The sequence below is a fragment of the Eretmochelys imbricata genome, chromosome 1 (genome assembly GCF_965152235.1).
Source record: "Eretmochelys imbricata isolate rEreImb1 chromosome 1, rEreImb1.hap1, whole genome shotgun sequence".
Taxonomy (NCBI): domain Eukaryota; kingdom Metazoa; phylum Chordata; order Testudines; family Cheloniidae; genus Eretmochelys; species Eretmochelys imbricata.
In genome coordinates, this window is record NC_135572.1 from 233,084,666 (window position 1) to 233,102,083 (window position 17,418).

General features: G+C 43.9%; 1 pseudogene; it reads right to left on the reverse strand.

The window, feature by feature from the left end:
- LOC144272058 (tetratricopeptide repeat protein 38-like) overlaps nucleotides 1-17,161 on the reverse strand; it is a 28,448-nt pseudogene extending 11,287 nt beyond the window's left edge.
- Between the last annotated feature and the right edge of the window lie 257 nt (nucleotides 17,162-17,418).

The following is a 17,418-nucleotide window of genomic DNA, read 5'->3' on the forward strand; positions in this document are numbered from 1 at the left end:
TGGAGGACGAGCCTTTCACCTTACTCTTTTAAGAAGAATGAGTAGACTGAACCAGAAACTAACAGTTCTTTTACCTTCCAACTGAAGCCGGTACAGCATGGAGCAGTTATCTAGCACAGCTAACATACTTCCGTTTGACAGGCATGCAGGAGCAATCTATAATCAGAAAGCATTCTTATGTTGCATTACCCATATTTAAGTGGAAGTTAACTTACTTTGACAGTACAAAATTAATTCTATCCTCTTACTCTTCCAGATAGAACAACCCAAATTGCATCTTTCAGAAATACAGCAATCTACAAATAATATTCATATTATTTTATCTGTGGTGTTTTTCCATTTATAAAATCAAATAAAGTATGTGTGAAAACTACCTTTTCTACGATCTCTGATCGCCCCAAAATGGACCATAATTACCTCTATTACTTTGCAACAATCATTAGGTAGGACACGATATTTTTGTAAAGTTTAACACCAAAACAGGCATGAAGAGACCTGTTATACAGATTCCTGGTTAATTTGCTGTGGATTATTTTAGAAAGATTCCTCCAAAGTTCAGACAGCAAAAAATTTTAATAAGTCACCTAGAAAAGAAAAGACATGACTAAGGAAGAAGAAGCCTAACTAGTAACTGGATTGGTAATTAATCTACGAGATCTGATTTTAATCATGACAGTTTATATTTATACAAAAACTATTTTACATAATGTTAAACTTTTAAAGATTATCTCTTTCCCCCCATACTCCAAGGCATCTACATAGCAACTATAGCAGCCTGACTAAAGATAACAGGATATGAAATTGGAAAACACTAAAAATATTTAAATAAAATGTGGTGTAAACAACATTAAATATGATGGTTTGAGATAAAGGGGTTTTTGGCATGGGTTTAGGATGATCTCTGTAACTTCATTTGTGATTTTGCCAGTTGAGTTGAATAGTCACTCTAAAATGCCAATTAAACTTTTCAAAATAAAACCAGAAAATGGTATCACACCTTTATCTATTTTACATCAAATACAAAATGAGGCATGTACATACCATTTCATTTGAACAATGTCTTTTCACTACACCAGAAATGGTTTATACTCACACGATTGTCATAAATTGTCAAAGCAGCCTCATAGTCACCCTGTAAAACCAAAGGAGGATTGTGTAATGACCTTTAGGATACAGTGTCCATAAGTGACAGCTAGAGTTCAGTAATAGCAAATTTTTAAAAGAATATTGGTGATCCCATCAATAAATGTCCATGTGCAACATACCCAGATTAGATATGGGAGAGGTCTATGTTCTCAAATTTCTCTATAACTCAAATAAATACAATAATCACAGACTCTAAAACGGCCTATTCCTGCCCAATGGAGAAGTTAAAATTAACCTTATCTCTAAAGGGACAGAGTGCTCATTTTAGTGGTGACTACTTCAGTACAAACCTCTGAGATGTGAGAGAGTTCTCCATATGTTAGCATTTTATGTTGTTTACATACGCCAGCAGTTTACTGTAACTTGTTTAATATTAAACTACAACAAGGACTCTACTGACACAGGTTGTTAAATGTTAGACATAAAAGTGACATTAGAAAGTTTGGCCTATACAGTAATTGGTTCCAAATGTCATGCAAATAAGATTATGGGGTCCCTTCCCTATGAATAAAATGAAGCTTCTTAGTGCTGCATAGGCTAACCTATAAGAAATGCCTAAGGGAGGGGTATGGCCTAAGTGCACCCCTCAAAGGGATTTAGGCACCTAAATCCAGACCAGTGGAAGGTGCCTCCTTCAGCTTGGGAATCACAAGCATGAACCCTCTCCGGGAATTAGGTGCCTACGTCCTTTCTTGCAAAAAGCTGTTCTACTTTTTACAAATAATTAAAGTCATTGGGCCAGAGAAAGAGTGAGAATGACTGTATAGCGCAGTGGTTAGGGCACTCACCTGGGATGTGGAAGACCTATGTTCTAACGAGTAATTATTTATATAAAGTGGAACAGCTTCAACAGGAGAGACTGAGAGAGATCTACCCCAGAATATCCCATAGCGAGCAGTTAGGGCCCATTCCTGGGAGGTGGCAGATCTGGCTCCAAATTCCTGCTCCATATCAGGTAAAGTGCGGATTTCAACCAAGGTCTCCTAGATCCTCGGTGAATGCTCTCACCACTGGGATAAAGGCTGTAAGAGGGTGGCAGCACCTCCCTGCACAGGCTGCATTTTATGCAAGGCCCAATCCAGTAGGCATGCTCTGAGCAAGCCTGCTGAATTGGGCCCTGCAGGTGAGATAGGTAGGGCAACCCTAGTCTCAGGATCCTCCTGGCACTTAGGTGTGAACTAAATGCCCAGGCATCAGAACACAGTGGGCCATGAATATGCCCAACGATAGAAATGTAGGTTCCATGGGGACGTTACTGCAGAAACTTAGGCACCATGGGACTTTACGTATCTACAAGGTTAGGCAGCAGCTGAGAGAGGGCTTTCAGGATCTAAATTTTGGATTTCCACTTTGGTTTATTTGGACAAAGGGTAATATTTTCTAAAGCATCTTAGTGACTTAGGCACCTAAGCTCTGTTTTTAAAAGTGACCTAGGACTTTGGGGCCTAAGTCACTCAGGTGCTTTTGAAAATTTCACCCAAATTTTCTATTTACAGCTCATTACAATTTTGTTTGTTAGTTTTGGTGCCGTGTTTTTGTTTGTTTTGTTGCTGTAGTCCTCAAAGTTGATCAGCAAAGGGGAAAAACAAATCTCTCTGAAATATGATATGCCTGAACCTTGAGGAAATGCTCAGAAAGCTCTCCATCAATAATACTAATCTTGATATTGAAGATTTCTAATTTTTAAAAACAAGCAGAAAACAACCCCAAAACTCTTTAGGCCTTCTTGATACAACTCTGCTCTCTGAGTATAGAGGAACTGTCAATTGCAAGGATAAAGCTCATTCCTACAGCAGACAGACCTTTCTTGGAGCAAACTCCTGTGGGTTGTAAGAACCACCACAAACTTCACCACCTGCTGTTCCAATCTACACACAATTTTCTGCTGGAGGAGAAAGAAAGAAAGAAAGAAAGAAAGAACCCACATGACAGATGCTGGTCATGTTGTTTAGTGCAGTGGTTCTCAACCTTTCAGACTACTGTACCCCTTTCAGAAGTCTGATTGGTCTTGCATACCCCCAAGTTTCACTTCACTTAAAATCTACTTGCTTACAAAATCAGGCATAAAAATCTAAAAGTGTCACAGCACGCTATTATTGAAAAATTGCTTACTTTCTCATATTTACTATATCATTATAAAATCAATTGGAATATAAATATTGTACTTACATTTCAGTGTATGGTATAGTACAGGGGTTGGCAACCTTTCAGAAGTGGTGTGCCGAGTCTTCATTTATTCCCTTTAATTTAAGGTTTCACATGCCAGTAATACATTTTAATGTTTTTTAGAAGATCTCTCTCCCTATAAAAGTCTATATATTATATAACTAAAGTATTGTCGTATGCAAAATAAACAAGGTTTTCAAAATGTTTAAGACGCTTCATTTAAAATTAAATTAAAATGTTGATCTTATGCTGCTGGCCCGCTCAGCCCGCTGCTGGTCTGGGGTTCTGTTCATCTAGGCCAGCAGCGGGCTGAGCGGGGCCTGTGGCCGGGACCCCAGCTGGCAAGGGGCCGGCAGCCAGAACCCCAGACCAGCAGGGGGCTGAGCGGGGCTGGCGGCCGGGACCTCAGACCGGCATTGGGCTGAGCGGCTCAGCCCGCTGCTGCTCAGAGGTTCCATCTGCCGGCTCCTGCCAACCGGGATCCTGACTGCTGGACCCACTCAGCCTGCTGCCGGTCTGGGGTCCTGGCCCTGCCCACCTACAGTGCGTATCTACCTTCTCCCTGGTTCTGGCCCATTCTCTTCCTCTCTCTCTGCACTGAGCTGAGGGTGGGAGTGCACTAAGCGCAGGGCTGGGGGTGAAGAAGCAGGCTGGGGGTTGGGGTGTAGGGTCTGGCCAGGAGCTAGAATGAGGGAGGGGGCTCAGGGTTGGGGCAGGAGGTTTGGGTGTGGAGTGCTTACCTGGGCAGCTCCCATTTGGTGGGAGGTGTGCAGGTGGGAATGTGGGAAGGGTGCAGGAGCTCCCGTTTGGTGGGGAGGGGGATGTGGGGGTGGAGATGTGGGGGGTGCAAGAGTCAGGATGTGGGGGGTGCATGGGGTGTGGGGGGCCTGGGTATGTGTGTATGGGGGGGCCAGGACAGAGGGCTGGGGGTGTGGGCTGGGGTTGTGGAGTGCTCATGGCAGGGGGCTGGAGGGGGTATGCCCCGCTTCCACCCCCCTTCTCCAAGGCCCTGCCCCCACTTCTTCTCTGCCTCTGCTAGGAGCAGCGAGCATGCTGACCCCGCTCCTCCCCCACCCCTCGCAAGGGCCATCACCTGATTGGCCAGCATGGAGGGACCGGACAGAGAGGAGGAGGAGGGGCAGGAACCCAGCACACTGCAGGAAGAGGCAGGGGAGCTGGCAGGACCAAGCTTCTGCACCCTGCCCCTTGCCCCCTGCCCCCGCGGGAGCGGGCGGGGAATGGAGAAGAGTGGGCCAGGCCAGGCCGGGCAGGGCAGGGCAGGATTTTTAATGGCACGCTGCTGCTGCCCCGGCAGGCAGCAGCATGCCATTAAAATGCATGCGTGCCACAGGTTGCCGACCCCGGTATAGTATATAGAGCAGTTTAAACAAGTCATTGCCTGTATGAAATTTTAGTTTGTACTGACTTCGTTAGTGCTTTTTATGTAGCCTGTTGTAAATCCAGGCAAACATCTAGATGAGCTGATGTATCCCCTGAAAGACCTCTGGTTGAGAACACGTACCCCTGGTTGAGAACTATGGGTTTAGTGCATTATGGGACCATGCTCAGATGGATATGATATAAGAACATGAACAGAAAAGGGCACAAGCACCATTTTCCTTTCCTTTGCAGTCAATCTTTTAACATTCTCCCCACCCCAAAAGCAAATATAAGTTGAGGTCTTTTATAATCTTACTTTGATTGTTTCTCCCTGCAATTCATTCTATGTTCACTAATCTTTTCGAGAAGTAGTTTTGTCAAGTCCCTCAATTTATTCTTAAATTGCTGATTTTAGGCTTAGTAGAAAGCTATTTCACTTTATTGCCTGCGTATCAGAGCAAAGGGCCCTTAGCCACAGCAGATAAAAGCATTGTATGCACATATATATTGCTCAAGATCCAAATCACAAGTGGCATGTAAAATGTTTTATCTACCAACTCTAGCCACATCCCCTTGGATATGTCAAGCCCGTGCTTGAGCCAGGGCTGAAGCCTAACAACCCTTGCATCTACACTGCAATTGCACTAATCCAGTGCTCAGACCCAGGGCCCCAGGACCCTGCAGGATTGGAGGATCCAAACTCGAGTTAAGCCAGTACGCAGGGTCCGAGCACTATTGCTTCACAGTGTAGACACAGCCCCGCTTCACTCAGGTCCCAAGAGTAAGCCGGAAGTATCCCATAATTTCATGGGACAACTTCCTTAGTCCTCTCTATCCCAACAATCTGCAATTCACTCTATTGAAAATGGAAGCCACCACTCCCTCTTTGCAAACGACAACAGCTCACGTGAGCATTAACCCATTATCTTCGGATCTGCAAGCACACTATCAGAGAGCCTCCTGGGTTTGCAACGGAGAGCGAACTGATGAAGCTTTTTGTAAAATGAGCTGCTTCCTGGTAGCGTGTGGGGGGGAGAGGGGGGTGGCAGTAAAGTTTTCCCCACAGTGCACCATGGCCCTAGGGCTAGGGTGGCCACATTTCGGGGGTAGGGAGGGGCATCATTAGGGACTCTGGATATGGTTACTTTGACTCAGGTCTGCACACTACTGTGTGGAAGCCAGAGCCCTAGGGTTAAAATATAATGTAGATGCTCAAGCCCAGGGCTCCGTAGCATGGATCACCTCACTAAAGCCCCACTAACCATGGGCTTACATTGCAGCATAGACATACCCAAAATATCTAACAACTCTGTTGTGCTTATGAATTGTGAAATATTTTTTTATGTAAGAGCACATGCTAGTTAAAGATGCCTACAGAATTTACCTCAATATTTCGAAGTAAAATATGGTAAACTGAGAAATGAATAGAATTTTGGGTGAAATCTTGGATACACTGTAGTCAATGGCAAAACTTTCATTGACTTCAGTGGGGCCAGTATTTCACCCACTTGTTTTAAAAGTGTTTATTTAGATCATTAAAACAGAAAGTTTGGAGAATGAGTTTGAGGCTTTTTTGTTTTGTTTTAATTGTATGTCACTAATCTCAGCTATAAACACTGAGGGGAATTTTTGGATGAATAATACCCAGGGTGGATTTCTGAAATATGGAACTGTTGTTACATTTTCTGCCTGTTGCTTCCGAAGTGACATGAATGGAGATTCCATCTTGAAGCAGTAGCTTCCTATTATTTGTGAAAGCCTACAAATTTCATTAGGAAACAGATCTGACTAAAAGTTGCTACATAAGGAGGAATCACTAGTATTTAGTTGAAGGAGGAAAAAACCCACAGTCAGTCACATCAGAGGAACTGCTAAGGAAATTTACCTTCCAGTTGTTTTTAGTTTGCATCATAAATGTCAACCCATTCTTCAGGTCTGCTTTCATTTCATTTATGTGTGCTATGGTATGGACAGACCATACATCTGACCGGTTTATAGCTAAAGCCTGGTAGTGGGAAAAGAGAAAATAGCATGATGCATACCGGGTAGATTACAAATAACTGTACATACTATTGCAGGAGTTGGAAGTGGACCTAAGGGAAGGCACAGCTCAGGAAGCTGAGTAAGGGGTACTTGGGGCTCCTCAGGTCTGGAATAGCAGGGAGACAACACCCCCTTTTTTCCAACTCCTCTTAACCCTCATATGCTAGTAGGGTCCCAGCAATAGGCTGGGAACAGAGAAGGCTGACAGCTACCCTCCCAAATAGGCAGAAACAATTAACAATGGCCTAAACAATGTACTCCTAGATATGTAAAGTGAATAAAGTTGTGGCCTAATTAAACCATATCCATAGCACTTTGTCTTTCTTTCTGCATTGCCGCGGTAACAAAGTAAGTTTGTTTTGGAGAAAGGGATACAGTATGCTGGTCACAAGGTTGTATTCATACAGCTTATAGTGTCAGGGCAGGAGCTGGTTGCATATGGATGGCTTGTACATCTACCTCCGTGTGTCAACCTGTATATCCACTTATAAATTTATCTCTGCACTCAGCTCTAAATTTCTTTTGTAATTCAAAGTTAAAATCCTTTCATGAGTTTAATGTTAGTCGCCCTTTTTTGCCTTTCAAGATTTGAATTTTTTGTTTAAAAAAACCCAAAACATGTTCTGACGCATGTTTCATAAGTAACTGATATGTCAACATATTTAGATTACCTTGCATTAATTCCAGAAGACCAAACTGGGTTATCCTGCAGCATTTCATGAAGAACTAAAAGTTTTAGATGGGTGCAGCAGAGCAGCCCTCTTCCTGAGACAGCTGGGTCAGCATGCACACTTAGTTATTAAGTTAGGCAGCAAGCAGGCTTAACTAGACTTCCTTGTTGCACAACTCTTTTTGGGAAAATTCCAGTTCTTATTTCAGAACAACACGTTGGCAGTCCAAATTAAAACTGTGTCCCATGGCTGCATTTTCCTCTCCCAGTTCTGCTTCCTTCTTGTAAAGTCTTGCAGCTTAGCTGTAAGTTCTTTTGAGTAAAGACAATGGATACAAAACTGGCCCAACTGAAGTCAATGGGAGTTTTGCCATTGACTTTATTAGGGCCAGGATGTCACCCCATGTCTTCATATGTCATCTGTGACATTTTTGAGTGCTATAAATTAATCATCATCATCATCATCAATGACTCATTCAGACAAAATCTAAGTTAAAAACAGCTGACCAGTGGGTCAATAGGAATGCAAAAAAAAAAAAGTTAATTCTTATATGCATATTTTTAAAGCCAAGGGTGGTTAGTTGGCACTCCCTTTTCTGTCCTCAGGCAGCGATTACAGGAATAAGCAGGGAAGGTTTGCAACACCATCACACATTGCTGACCAGAAGCTTCTGAACTTATGCAAACCAGAGGTGGCGATCCACAGACATCTGAAGATCAACTCTTGCATACCTACTCAGAGGAATATCAGGTGTCCAGTAAGGATAAACACAGGCAACAGAGTCTCTCATCTGTGTTTGACATCCCATGTAAAAGTAAGTGGCATGGGCAAATTTGAGTGCTAGCATGTCAGTTGGATGGTCCGTAGAATTTGATCCCACACATTACAAGCTTTGGGAAGACACCTAGAGAGAAGAAAACATATTAATCATTGACAGAGTCAGCAAGACTTAACTGTCTCAGTCTAATATTTCTAAACTTATACTATTCCAGCAAGTGTAAGTGAAAAACCGAACAAGAAGTGACAATTTCCCAGCTTGCAGGAATTTTTCTTAATTTATAATATACACGATTGTTATACTGTCTTCACAGCATACTTTCTACACAGTCACGTATATGGTGTTCTTTGTTACTCGTACTGCACTGTAACAGAAGGGAAAATGAATCACCTTTTGGCCCTGATCTTGCATGTTGAGCCACATGGAAAGATCATTACACCTGCAGAGAGTCTCACAGAAGTTTATTTAGTTCCTCACAGGTGCAGAGGTCCCGCCACGCAAACTGAACTTGCAGGGTCAGAGCTTTAGTGATTTCATTTCTAACCTTTGTTATCAAATATTAGCATAAAAGTATTTTCTTATTGACAGGAAGAAAATAATCAAAACTAATAGCATGCAATATTTTTGACAGGATATGCAAACTCAATATATTTCTGTAAATGTTCAAATGCCCAAAGTCCTAATTTTCTTGGAGTGCTTCCAACTATGTATCATCTCTCCTTTTTAGAGGAAACAGGGCTTATGGTGCAGGGGGGGCTATAAAAAGAAGAACAGGAAAAGACTGCTGCAGCCCCAGCTCCATGGGATGCTATGCTCAATTTTCAGCATAACCAAAGATTTAGCCTCTTGAGTGGTTTTAGTTTTAAAAATAGTTTAGTCCATTACTGGAATAATGGTAGGTTTTAAAATACAGAATGCTTAAAACTAATTAAGTTTAGTATGCTGGCACCATAACAATAATTTTTATTATGATACTACTTGTTAATTAGCACAGTGATGCATACGGTCACACAAGAGGACTGAAAGATGCCAAGACAACAATAAAAATGAAAACAGAAATGGCAACATGCAACCACACTATACACATTTTGAATGATAAAACCCTCTCCACCTCTTCTTCCCTAAAAACCAACCGCTTACCCACTGGCAAATGTGTCTAGTGCAGAAACATGAGCTTCTTCCTCTCAGTCAGTGGTTGCGATTCTGAGAATGCCATCATCTTTTTCATCGCCCTGTCCAGCTCTTTGTCTAACCACTCTGAAGTTCCAGTGCCAATCAGAACCAAGCCATTAGCAATCACGTGTCCCATCGCTGAAGAAAGCAGCATGGATAAACATTAGACTCTAAGAATTGTAAGTAATTTAACAGGTGCAGAAGCACTAGGCTAAACTACTGAGATAAGTTTAAATGAGAGCCAGAGGCAGTAGATGGCAGTAGTGCTAGAGACTGGTTAGGATCCCAATGGAAAGCCCAGGCTACTTAAGGTACATCTACACTGCAACGTAAGCACAGACTCAGGCTTGAGTCCATCTGCACACAAATCTCACAGACTCGGGTTTGCACTTAGGATCCTAGGAGCCTGCAGGGGTGAAGGGTTCAAACCCAAGTCAAGCCAAGACCCAGGGTTCAAACTCTATTGCTTTGTAATATAAATGTAGCCTCTTGACTTGGGTCCTGTGAGTCCACCAAAAGTATCCCACAATCTTCTTGGCCAGCTTCCTTTGTCCTTTCTATCCCAAGAATCTCCAATCGACTGCAGGGAAATGGAAGTAACCCCTCTAAGTTTAGTGCAGCAGCTGGGTATCAGCCTTTAACCTAGCCACTGTCTTCTGAACACCGAGCTGCAAACACACCATCAGAGAACCTTCTGTATTTGCTGACCAGGAGAAGCCTTTTGCAAAGCACGCTGCTTCATGGTCACAGGAGCGCAGACAGATTTTAGTAAATCCCTGGGCCAGCAAAACAGTGGACTTTAGTAAGAGTACAAATAATGACCATACATACCAGCAAATAGCGAAGAAGCTGGCAATGTTGCAAATTTACCAAACCAGTGAACAGTGCAGGGAGCAGATTAAGTGGCTCAAGACTGAGTACTGGAAAACCAGGGATCACACCTCGGGCAACATGCCTTTTTTATGAGGAGTTTGACCGGGTTCTGGGCACTGTGCTGAGCAGAGCCAGCGGTGGTGCATGATGATGTGATCATCTGGAATGGCACCCTGCTGACCCCAGCATCTAGCATGGCAACTGATGGGAGACAGCAGCAAGCGCTGAGTGAGGCCAGCAAAGTGACTCTGTTGCTGAAACTGTTCCCAGAGGAGGCTTTCAGGAGGAGCACCAGCAGCACATCCTGGGGCCATACTCGGATGACCTGTTTGATGCATCTCTGAGGAACAGCCCACTGTGGATCCTGCAGCAGCCACAGAAGGGACAGAAGCCTGCATTGAGCTTTGTGAGACAATAACCATCTGTGTCTTGTCCTGTTCCAGGCCCCTCGACCTCTAGTGACTGCAGTACCTCCACAGCTTGCCCACAGTGCAGCAGAAGCCTGGGCCATTCCAAGTGGACCATTCCAAGTGGAAGCATTTCTGTTATGAACTTATGGTTGAAGTTCTAAACAGGGACAACAAGTAGGTCCAGTACCAAAGACAGAGGGACTTATGGCTAGAGGAAAAGTATGCTGAGCGGCAAGAGGAAAGGCTCAGGCTTCTTGCATATCTTGAGGACAGGGTTTCAGAATGAGACCATGCACTTGTTTCACAATTCCTGGAATAGGAACAGCAGCTAAGGGAGGAGGACAGAGCTCAGCAGAAAGAACTGTCTGAACAGCTATATCACTAATGGCTGCAAGAGTATCGAGTTCTGCTGCATTACGTGCACCATGGCATGAGTCCAATGCATGGTACCCTGTGATGCAGTCCAAAAAGAGGTTGAAAAACTCCATGGCTGGGTGGCCCATGCAAACTTGCCCCATGCAGCTCTCGATATTTTCCCACACAGCACTTCCCACCCCCAGCACAAAGGGCACGGCAAACAGGGAAGGAAGGTAAAGGAGGATGGGCGGAGGTCGTGGTGGGGGTAGCAGACTTGCAATGGTAGGGGGTTTCAGTCTTGTACATGGTTTCACTTTTTGCACTTGTTCATGCACTTTTTTATTTTTATTTTTTCTGTAAGGTTCTGTTGTTACTGGAGTTTTGGTGTGGTACTGGCAGCTGGCCTGCCTGGCAGTGGGCGAATGTTGTACTTTTCTAATACATGTTTATAAATAAAGGTTTTTATTCAATCAATATAGTTTATTGCTATCACTGCATCACATCATACTACGTGTATTTAAAATAATAAAGGTAAACACATGATCAGGGACAATTAGGAATTAGCATGCAAACACTATTCTTCAATATAAGTTATCTATATCAATCCATACTTCATTCACTTTCTTACATCAATTTGAGGTTCACCACCTTCCCCACCATTCATTTTTTCCCTGTCAAGTGGTCACTTTCTTTCATTAATCCTATCATACTCATCAGCCAGCAGGAGGATAGCACGCATTGTCTCCTCCAGTCCCTAAGCACATCGCCATCCTCAATAAGACTGAGATCCAAATCCAAGCATATACTACCAAATTACTTTTCATTTTAGTAATTACATTTCATAGTTCATTGGAAGTACATTTTTTCAACCCATTTCTCATGTCTGCCTTTTAAAAGAGAATGTCCTAAAGGGAAGAAAAAGGGCTATCTTGTAGAACATAAATAAAAATAATCAGTATATTTTCAGGATCCAGCCCTTATGCTTATGCATGTGATACTCCTGGGGGAATTCTGCGCCCCTCTGGGGGCGCAGAATTCATATCTTCCAAAGATTTCTTGGCTCCCCTGCAGAAAAATTGGCGAGCAAAGAAATCTGTGGGGAACACATGCCCCTTACGCAGCAGCCCGGGGGTACATCTGCTGTGGAGAGACGTTAAGGGGATGGGACTGGTTTGGGCATGTGCTTGTGTGGGAACAAGTGAGAGAGACTCAATCTGTCCCTCTTGCTTGCTGTTGCTTTATCCCCAGATTGGAGGCCTAGGGCTGTATGAAGTAGGCTTTGTCCCTGAGGCAGAGCAGAAATTTAACTACTAAGCAGGCAGGGGGCCAATGTTCCCATTGTTAGTTAATTGTTCCCATTCTTAGTCAATTAAGGTTTCTTCACTTTGCTGGAGTGGTGTAAAGGAGCCTTATTGTAAATGACAGTAATGGAATCTCCAGTTAGGAAGAGCTATGTGCTTTCTCACTGTTTCTCCTGTGCCAGAGAGGCACAATGGGGTCAAATTACAAATCAGGATCTATTTTACTTATCCATTTAAAAATAATGCACGACAATGATTAGCAAAACTGTATGATTTTCATTTTAAACTGACATTCTACTTTACAGAACACCAAACACCAAAATAAAAGTAATGTAATTTAAATGAAAATCCAGGATTATAACTGGAATGCAGGGTATTGGTTACCAAGTATTTGTAACTTAACTTTCATGTGTTTAGGAAATGCTGAACAGTTATTGTGATTTTTTTTCTGTATGGCAGTTTAAATAAATTACCAAAATACGAGAAACTGGTGTGATTATATTGCATTATTTTGACAAATAAAATATGCAGAATTTTGCATTTTTGGCACAGAATTCCACCAGGAGCAATATGAAATAAGTTACCCATATAAAATTACTATACTGTACGTTCAGCCTCAGTGATAACCATTAATAAGGTATACGTACTAAAAATTGGATCTGCTGCTAGTAACTTGGAGAGACATCCTTCAATGCCTCCTAGACTCTTATCATTGGTCCATGTGAATAAAGAGTGAAGTTGACTAGAAATTAGGTTTCTTTTCATTGTCTCAATTGAGTGAATTCAAAAGTAACAAGATAAATGGGAACAGTGAGACTAATTTTTTTCAGATGTAATTATCTAACATATCATCAATAAATGAGGGAATCTGTTTCTTAAAAATATTTTTTTTAACTTGACACTCTCCACTTAATTAATAAAAAGGGTAAACAATTCAAAAATCAACTGCCACAAACACTCTTTTTATGCTTGTCAGTCCCTTCAATGCATGTTTTATCAAAACTCTTCCATACCTGAGTCAGTGTAGCATCAAACATTTTGCAGGCCTCATTACTAGTGGTGGATAGGACAAGTCCAGCATCCTGCCATGCCTATATAAAAAACAAGATGTGAGTATGCAGTGTTTTAGTAGCTGTGTTGGTCCCAGGATATTAGCACCTTTTCCAGACTGAAGAAGAGCTCAGCGTAGTTCAAAAGCTTGTCTCTCTCACCAACAGAAGTTGGTCCAATGAAAGATATCACCTCACCCACCTAAAGAAGATGTGAGACTGTTTACTGAATACACTGATTTTCCAGATGTCATGTAAGCTGAGGTATAAGAATCGAAAGAAGGTTACCGGCAATTTCGTTTCATCTACTTAAAAAAATTAACAGGACAACTTGAGAAGCTATGTGAGCCTTTTATTCAACTAAATTGTATTTGAGGAATCCTCTTAATGGGGATAGAAAGTACGGAATGGTAGTGGTGGAAGAAAGACAAGGCAAATTCCACAATACTGTGGATGATGCAGATATGTTATGGGTCTTGTAATTTTAGGATCGGTCTCTCTTTAACCTTCAATTGTATAATAGTTCCATCTCTTCGGATATACCCCTTTCAAAATGGTTATGTGGCAAAATAAAATCCTTGCTTTGCTTCCTATCAAACCAATATCACCAGTGACACTGGGGGCCCAGATTATCTGCTGGTGTAAATCCACGGAAGTCAACTGAGTTATGCCAGCAAAATATTTGACCTAAGGATTAATTTATAGGACCTAGTATGGACATTTGATAAGGCTAAAACATAACACACAAACACTGAAAGAATTACGCTGTGCACAATTTTACACACAGATTATATAACAGCCTCATTCTATAAACTCCATGGCTAACATCTCATTGCTATAACAGAGGTTTCAGATCGACCAAGGTGATTTATAAGCAGGAAGATTAAAGTAAGACCTTTTATTAGCTGGATGAGGTGATGTATGTTTTACACATTAGTGTGGTTGGCTGTGGTGAACTGGTCATGAATGTCCTTAGGGGTATTCCTAAAACAATCCCAATAGTCAAATGAGAAATCTAATGATAATTCCTAATTTGCCATCAGATTGCCCGTGCAACCTTAATTCTGCTCCCTTGCACATATACATACATTCTTTAATTACATAATATTTCTTTTCCACTGGATGGATGCACAAAGAGGTGGAATGAAGGATGGATGGGAAACCTTAAACCTCATTTCCTAACTTTCAAGTGCTTGACTTTGCCACCTAAACAATATTTTTTAACTTTGTATCCAAAAAGCTATCTAAATACACAGACCAGTTCCCACTCTCTCTTTCTATACTGGTATCACTGGCACTATTAAGACTACAAGCTTCTATGGGCAGAGACTCATGTTAACACATTTTATCCACAGTATAATGCTAGGCACACTTTAAGAACTACACAAATAACTGCAGTCAAACTCAGTTTTTCTTCCATAACATAGAATTTACAGAAAATAAAGATGGAAAGACCTGGAGCCATTTAATAGATTCTCCTGCTAACGGAAGACTATTCCGTATATATTTTGCAGTTTTTTACCTAGCCTCATTTTACAGTCTAAAATATTTTCTGAGTCAAACCGTGAACTCAAGTGTGGAAATTTGAAGCAACTAGCAGAGATATCTATTTTAATTAACAATTTCAAGGTTTCCTTAGTGTGATTGGATTAAAGATCACATGCAAGTAATTTAAGCAAATTGAGTACTCAAATTACAGTTAAAAAGACTATACTGGAATACATCTTTTGTTTAGTATTTGTACTATGTACAGAAATATGGCAAAAAAACACCAGCAACAAAGAACGGAAAAGAGGTAGGTAGACTGTATAACTCTGTATACATATTGATAGTAAGGCTATGCCTGCACTAGCTTGGTTTCTGAAAAATATTCCAACGCTTCTGATGCTAACTCCACAGGTGGTACCAAGCATTGGAATACTGGAGTAGAAAAGGTGCCCTTGGCAGCCAGCATTATATCTATCCTGTTACGTAGACCTCTTTGTGCTTTGTCTGCACTAGTGCTCCCACCATTGTTAACACTGGGAGAGCTGTTTTTGTGTTAGCAATGGCAGGAAGCTTTTTAGAAAGCAGGATGGTGTAGACCGTGCCTATGGGGAGAAGCAGAGACCAGTAGAACTGCTATAAGTTGTACTGCCAGCTACAAACTTTGTATGGCTCAATAGTGCAAATAGGGAAAGGGGGCCTGAGCATCCTCTCCTTTTCCAGCTTTCCACTATATGCGGAAAACTTCAGCCTGTTTCACTCTCCCACATTTCCCATTATAGATATTGTGCTTGATCATTAACATTCCACCCTACCCCCACCCCAAAGCCAGCTGGACAGGACACAAATAAAATGTTTCACCCAAACATCTCAAAACATTTCACACACACAAGTAGCAATACAGCATCCCTGTGATTGTTTGCACAGTTGTAACCATGTTGGCCCCAGAATATTAGTCAGACAAGGTGGCTGAGGTAATATCCTTTATTGGACCAACTTCTACTGGTGAACCACACAAGCTTTTGAGTTACAGAGAGCTGAAGGAGAGCTCTATGTAGCTCGGGGTGGGCAAATGTTTTGGCCTGAGGGCCATATCTAGGAAGAGAAATTGTATGGCGGGCCATGAATGCTCACAAAATTGGGGTTGGGGTGCGGGAGGGGATGAGGGCTCTGGTTGGGGGTGCAGGCTCTGGAGTTGGGCTGGGGATGAGGAGTTTGGGGTGTAGGAGGGTGCTCTGGGCTGGGACCGAGAGGTTCAGAGGATGGGAGGGGGATCAGGGCTGGGGCAGGGGGTTGGGGCACGGGGAGAGGCTCAGGGGTGCAGGCTCCAAACGGTGCTGACCTCAAGTGGCTCCCGGAAGCAGTGGCATGTCCCTTCTCTGGCTCCTACGCGGAAGCGTGGCCAAGCAGCTCTGCATGCTGCCCCATCTGCAGGCACTGCCCCTGCAGCTACCATTGGAGCGCCAGAGGGGGCCACTGGAGCGCATAGAAGCTGGAGCAGGGCCATGCCACAGCTTCTGGGAGCTGCGCGGAGCAGCCCCCAACCCTGCGCCCTGGCTGGAGCACCAGAGCGGGACAAGCCCCAGATCCTGCTCCCAAGTGGGAGCTCCCGGGGTGGATCCGGCTGGCGGGCTGTAGTTTGTCCACCCCTGATGTAACTAGACAGCTTGCCTCTTTCACCAACAGAAGTTGGTCCACTGAAAGATATTACTTCACCCCACTTGTGTGTCTAGCATCCCTGTGAGACAGATGTACTGTATGTTATTCCCCACTTTAAGACAGGGAGCCTGAGGCAGGGAGAGGTGAAGTGCTTACAAAAGGCAGGCTGGGGCAGAATGGGAGATGGGACCCAAGAGCCTGATTCTTAGTGGTAAGTCACCACCACAAAACCCTCTGTGTCTGCAGAAAGCAAAGGGCCGCTTGTATTCATGGTATTTAAGAAGAGGCGGGACAATCACCAGTCGGGAGGCTCAAGGTTTACTTGGCACTGCCTGCCCCTGGAACCGGACTAAGCGACGGCTCCAGGTCCCTTCCAGCCCCATGTTACTGTGGGTGCGGGGGCAGGGGTTTTTTTGGGGGGGAGGGGGGCGATGCCCTGCAGGACAGAGTCACCTGGGGCGCTGGAGACAAACCTGCCCCACGAACTGCACCTGGGAGGAAGAGACACCCCGCCCCCCCACACACACAGAGTCACCCCGCTCCGCCTCCGGCCTGAGGGTCGCTGGGGGCGAGCACAGAGCCCCCAGCTCACCGCAGCACGCGGGCCCCAGAGCGGGCAGCGGGGCCGGGGCCGCTCCCACCTCACCGTAAAGTCTCTCAGCGGCACCATGTTCCCGGCCCCTTCTCTGCCCCTCGGGCTGCAGGGCCGGGCCTGCCCCCAGCAGCGAGACACGGCGGGGCCAGGCGCAGGCGGCTCGGGCTCCGCTGAGCGGGTAGCGGCCCCTGGGGGCGCTGGGGGTCACAGCGCTGGCCCCGGCCTTTAGCCCCAGGTCAGGGAAGAGAGGAATTTGGGCGCCACATAAAAGACGGGGGGCGCAGTGGCGGGGGGGGGGGGGGGGAGGAAGCTCCCGGCTGTGCCGGGGCGCG